The 6,414-nt window shown below is 36.2% G+C and overlaps 1 long non-coding RNA gene across 1 annotated transcript; it reads right to left on the bottom strand.

Annotated features, from left to right (window-relative positions):
* Window positions 1-1,478: 1,478 nt before the first annotated feature.
* Window positions 1,479-5,993, bottom strand: LOC115306263. The gene is made up of 2 exons (XR_003915277.1): window positions 5,956-5,993; window positions 1,479-1,806 (listed from the first exon to the last, which is right to left on the bottom strand). It is a non-coding gene; the product is annotated as an uncharacterized LOC115306263 (long non-coding RNA).
* Between the last annotated feature and the right edge of the window lie 421 nt (window positions 5,994-6,414).

Genomic DNA, 6,414 nt, shown 5'->3' with positions numbered 1-6,414 from the left:
CTATCCTCACTGTGTTCCACCATCTCCTATGTCCCACACTTAGCTGGGTTTTAAACTCCCGCTCTGCACGTGTTAATGATGCTGCCTGAAATGTGATCCTTTGGCTGTGCTGCAGCACTTCAGGGGAGGGGATTAAATTCCTCTGCTGCAGACTGCGCCCCTGGCCTACTACTGAACCCAGAGGTGATTCCTCTCCTCCCTAGGTGTGCAAACAGATAAGCTGGCCCCTGTCTGAAGAAAGCCCTGCAGTTAGAGATGGGATGATGGGATTCTTCTCCATCCTGGTCCAGACACAGTCCTACACCTCCCCAACCACTCTTTCTCTTCCTTTTGTCTCTTCACAGAAGGGGGTCCCTCCCCTCTGTGCCTTCATGGCCCATTTTTATTTCTCCCAGTTCACAATCACGGACCTATGGGGCTGTCCAGTTTTCCCATTTTCTGCCTGGTAGACTCGGTCTCTTTTCCTCCCAGATTCTTGGAGTTCAAAGTCCTTTGGCTTCAGTTCTTCTTTGTTTGAGAGATGAGGGAAGTATAGATCCCCCTACTCCTCCACCATGTTGGCCCCCTGGTCAAAATATGCCACTTTTAGTCTTCCAAAAGGAATTCTAAAAATTAGGACTAAAGCTGAGGTTACCCACTTGCTGGGTGGTTTTCAAAAAAACATTTTTTGCAAAGGACAAATTGGTAAATATTTTAGAATTTGTGGGTTGTAGGATCTTTGTCACAACAATTCAACTTTGTCATTGCAGCATGAATGTGTCATGGACCATACATATATGAATTAAATGAATGGTTAAGGGAAGATTTGGCCCATGATCCATAATCACAGTTTACTGACCCCTAGTCTAGATCATGCCAGACTTGGGCAAGTGGGCTGGAAATAGAATAGTTTTTGAGGGCAGTTTTTGATGGCCACTACAATGCCATCTCTCTTCCCGGGGTGAATTCACTCTGACTTTGAACAGGTCCTCTGTGTCTGACTGGGACACTTGGAACCATGCATCCACAGAAACATATTAGGAACAGCAGTAAAAAGTCATTTATTCTCCTCACTCTGTGTCCCATTATTGTATTGTAAAGTATTTGGAAAGAGAGCTGAGGCTTTATTTTCCTTCAGATTAGCTCCAAAACCAGAACAATGCTGTCCATTCTGTGGATGGTCAGTGAGCCCTTGCTGACTGTCTTTATTTCTTCACCTGCAATAAGATCTCCCCAGGCCCATATGGAAACCTAAAAGTTCATGAGGGACTAATTTAGTGAGACTCATCCAGGGGAAGTTAAGGCCCCATGGGAGATGATTACACACTGATGGAATTTTTGCACATTGGATGGAAAAATGATCTTTGCCTTTTGGCTGTGTCATAGTAATAAGTGGGAGACTGATTATTTCTAAGACTGCAGCTCTTCCCGGCACTGATAAGAATGGAATGCAGGCTACCATGGAGATTCAGGTCACTAATTAGTCCCAGAAGCCTCTATGCCTTGAATCACTGTTATATTAATTATGCATCAAATTAGAATGTTTGCAAAGGCTCAGTGCCAATTGTGCTGCAGAACTGGGTGACAGCATAGGGAGATCAAGGAGTATTGCTCCCAGCACGCTGTGGGGACCAGCGGGTGAAACCCAAGGCCTGAGTGTGCAATGACCCTGCCTGATCTCTGACCCAGCTGTTTGCAGCCTCCTGACAGAGAGCTTGTTATTGGAACAGAGTTGACAAAAACAGGAGAAGAAGAGAATGATGGCCACCCTCAGCTGGACCCTTTGAGTTCTGCAACAGAACTCATGTTCTGTTCAATCATGTTCATCTGTGAAAAGACAGAAAACAATCAATTGGACATTTTATTTACACACTAAAACAAGATATTTCCAGATGCTTATTAACATGGAAATAACATGTCTGAACTGTTGTCTGACTTATAGGTTGTTTTTTTTATTGAGGTATAATTGACGTAACATTGTATTAGTTTCAGGTGTATAACATAATGATTTGGTATTTGCATATGCTGTGAAATGATTCCAATGTCTAGTAACCATACATATCTTCTCCACACAAAGTTACGAAAATTGTTTCTTGTGATGAGAACTCTTAATAATTACTCTCTTAGCAACTTTCAAATCTGCAATGCAATATTATCGACAATAGTCACCACCATGCTGCTCATTACATACCTGTGAGTTATTTATTCTATAACTGGAAGTTTGTACCCTTCACCGATTTTCCCCGTTCCCCAACTCCTTTTTGTCTGGCAACCACCAGTGTGTTCTCTGTAAGTTTTGCTTTGTTTGTTGTTTTTTAAATTCTGCATTTAAATGCAATTATACAATACCTGTCTTTCTCTGTCTTCTACCTCATTTAGCATGATATTCTCATGGCCTATTTTATTGCATCTTGGCCTTTTGGTAGTATATCAAGGCCCATTCATGTTGGCACAAATGGTAAGATTTCATTCTTTTTTATGACTAATATATGTATCAATATATACTATTTAGGTTATCAATAAATACTTAGGTTATTTCCATACCTTGGCTGTTAAAAATAAGTCCACAATGAACATAGGGGTGGGGGTGCATATACATTTTTGAATTATTGTTTTTGTTTTCTTCAGATAAATACTCATAAGTGGAATTGGTGGATCATATGGTATTTCCTGTTCTAATTTTTTAGAAACTTGCATAGTATTTTCCATAGTGGTTGTACCAATTTATATTCCCATCAACCAAAAGGGATGGTTCCCTTTTTTCCACATGCTTGCCAACATTTGTTCTTTCTTATTTAAAACAATTTTTTTTAAGTTTATTTATTTTGAGAGAGCATGAACAACGGAGGGGTGGGGGGTGGAATCCTAAGCAGGCTCTATGCTGTCAGTGCAAAGCCCGATGTGGGGCTTGAGATCATGACCCGAGCCCAAATCAAGAGTAGAATGCTTAACTGACTGAGTCACACAGGCTCCCTTGTTTTTCTTATTTTTGATACTAGCCATTCTGATTAGTGTGAGGTGATATCTCATTGTGGTTTTGATTCACATTTCCCTGATCGTGAGATTGAGCATCTTTCCATTTACCTGTTGGTCATCTGTATGTCTTCTTTGGAAAAATATTTATTCAGCTTCTTCACCCATTTTTAAATTGGATTATTTGTTTTTTTGTTATTTAGTTTGAACCCACAGACGTGAGATCATGACCTGAGCCAAAGCCAAACACTCAACCAACTGAGCCACCCAGGCACCCCAAAACCATACTGTTTTGACTACCACAGCTTTATAATATAGTTTGAAATCAGAGCATGTGATGCCTCCAGCTTTGTTCTTCTTTCTCAAGTTTGCTTTGTCTACTCAAGATCGCTGTGTTTTTGCACAAATTTTAGGATTCTTTGTTCTACTTCTGTGGAAAATGCCATTAAACTTTTGATAAGAATTGCACTCAATTTATAGATTGCTTTGGGTAATATGGCCATTTTAACAATATTAATTCTTCTAATCCATGTGCTCTGTCTTTCCATTTATTTGTATCTTGTTCAATTTCTTTCATTGATATTTTACAACTTTCAGTGCCAAGGTCTTTAACTTCCTTGTTAAATTTATTCCTAGGCATTTTATTATTTTTGATACAGTTGTGAGATTATTTTTATTTTAGATTCTGATATTTGTTAAACACAACAGATTTTTATGATATTTTTACCCTGAAATTTTACTGAATTTCTTTATTCTAACAGGTTTTTGGTGGATTCTTTTGGGTTTTCTATATATAAAATCCTGTCATCTGCAAATAGTGACAGGTTTACTTCTTCCTTTTAAATTTAAATACTTTTTCTTTCTTTATCTTGTCTAATTGCCCTGGCTAATATTTCTAATATGATGTTAAATAAAACTGGTGAGAGTAGATATTCTTGTTTTGTTTCTGTTCTTAGAGGAAAAGCTTTTAGTTTCTCCTTATGATGTTAGCTGTGAGCTTGTGATATATGGTTTTTATAATATATTTAGGTACAGTCCATCTATATTTGTGTTGTTGAGAGGTTTTATCATAAATGAATGAATTTTGTCAAATGCCTTTTCTGCATCTTTTGAGCTATAATATAATTTTTATCTTTCGTTTTTGTTAATATGATATATTATGTTGATTGATGTGTTGATTTTGATCAAACCTTACATCCCTGGAATAAATCTCACTTGGTAGGGGTGTGTGATCTTTCAAATACAATATTGCATTTGAATCGCTAATATTTTGTTGAGAAATTTTACATTTATCAGGAGTATTAACCTCTAATTTCCTTTTTCTGTGATGTCTTTGTCTGGTTTTGGTATCAGGGTAATGCTGGCTTTGTGAAATGAGTTTGGAATCATACCTATTTTTCAATTTTGGGGGGAAGTTTGAGAAAAATAGCATTAAATATTTGAGTGTTTGGTAAAATTTACCAGTGAAGATGTGTGGTCCTGAGCTGTGACTTGTTGGGAGGTTTTTGATTATTGATTCGTTGACCTTACTAATAATCAGTTTATTCAGATTTTTCTATTCCTTTATGATTCAATCTTGGAAGGTTGTATGTTTCTAGGAATTTATCCATTTCTTCTAGGTTGTCCAATGTTGGTATATAATTATTCGTAGTAGTTTCTTATAATCCTTCACATTTCTTTGGTATTGGTTGTAACTGTTCCTTTCTCATTTGTGATTTACTTGTGCCCTATATATTTTTTAGTGTCTCCAGTTAAAGGTTTTTCAATTTTATTTAACTTTTCAAAGAAGCAGCTCTTAGTTTCATTGATTGTTCTATTATTTTAGTATCTACCATCTATTTCTGTTCTAATTTATATTATTTCCTTCTTTAAACTAATTTTGTGCTTTAAGCTTTTCTAGTCCTTTTAGGTGTAAAGTTGGATTGTTTATTTGAGATTTTTCTTGTTTCTTGAGGCATTGCTATAAACTTCCCTCTTAGAACTGCTTTTGCTGCCTTCCATAGATTTTGGTGTGATTTATTTCCATTTTCATTCTTCTTTATGTGTTTTTTAATTTCTTTGTTGACCCATTAGTTGTTCAGTAACATGTTGTTTAATCTCCACATATTTGTGACTTTTTCAGTTTTCTTCTTGTAATTGATTTTTAGATTTATACCATTGTAGTAAAAAAAGATGCTTGATGTAATTTCAATCTTCTTGAATTTATTGAGACTTATTTTGTAGCCTAATATGTTATATATCCTGGAGAATGTTCCACATGCATTTAAGAAGAATGCATATTCTGCATTTGGATAGAATGTTTGGCCTATATCTATTAAGTCCTTCTGGTTTAACATATCACTTAAGACCAATGTTTCCTTATTGATTTATCTGTCTGGATGATCTAGTCATCGGTGTATATATTCAGACTTTTTACAATTATTGTACTGCTGTGAATTTCACCCTTTAGGTTTGCTAATATTTGCTTTATTTATTGAAGTGTTCCTATTTTGGGTGCATAAATATTTGCAAATATTATATAGTAGTCCCCCCTTACCTGTGGGAAATACATTCCAAGACCACCAATGAATGCCTGAAATGGAGGAGGGTACCAAATCCTACGTATACTGTGTTTTTCCTATACGTACTTAACAATAATAAAGTTTAACTTACAAATCAGGCACAGTAAGAGGTTAATAATAATGACTAATATTAACAGAACATTTATCACAAAATACTGTAGTAAAATTATGTGAATGTGGTTTCTCACTATATATATCTTATTGCATTCTACTCACCCTTCTTTTTTTTTAATTTTAACAAGTTTTAGTTATTTATTTTGAGAGAGAGAGAGCATAAGCACAGACAGAGAGAGATGGATATAGAGAATCATGAGCAGGCTCTGTGCTGTCGGTGAGGAATCTAACATGGAGCTAGAACCCATGAATCATTAGATCATGACCTGAGCTGAAATCAAAAGTCAGATGCTTAATGAATGAGCCACCCAGGTGCCCCTCTACTCACCCTTCTTATAGTGTGAGATAAAATGCCTACATGATTAGGTGAAGTGAGGTGACTGACATAAGCATTGTGATGTAACATTAAGCCATTATTGATGTAGCCATAGAAGGAGGATCATCTGCATCCAGACCATGGTTATTGAAACCCCAGAAAGCAAAACCATGGATAAGTGTGGACTACTGTATTTCTTGAATTGATCTTGTTATCATTATATAGTGACTTTCTTTGTCTTTTGTTACCATCTTTACTTTGAAATCTCTTTTGTCTGATATAAGTATAGCTACCTCAGATTTCTTTTGGTTTCCATTTGCATGAAACAACTTTTTCCGTTCCTTCACTTTCAGTTTTCTGTGTATCCATACATCTGAAGTGAGTTTTTTATAGGCAGCATATAGTTGAGAGGTTTTTCTTCTGTTTGCTTTGTTTGTTTGTTTGTTTTTAAATCCATTCAGCCATTCTATG

This window comes from Suricata suricatta, chromosome 11 (assembly GCF_006229205.1).
Source record: "Suricata suricatta isolate VVHF042 chromosome 11, meerkat_22Aug2017_6uvM2_HiC, whole genome shotgun sequence".
Taxonomy (NCBI): Eukaryota; Metazoa; Chordata; class Mammalia; order Carnivora; family Herpestidae; genus Suricata; species Suricata suricatta.
Note: the sequence above shows the minus strand (reverse complement) of the source record. Positions and strands in the feature narration are given on the sequence as shown.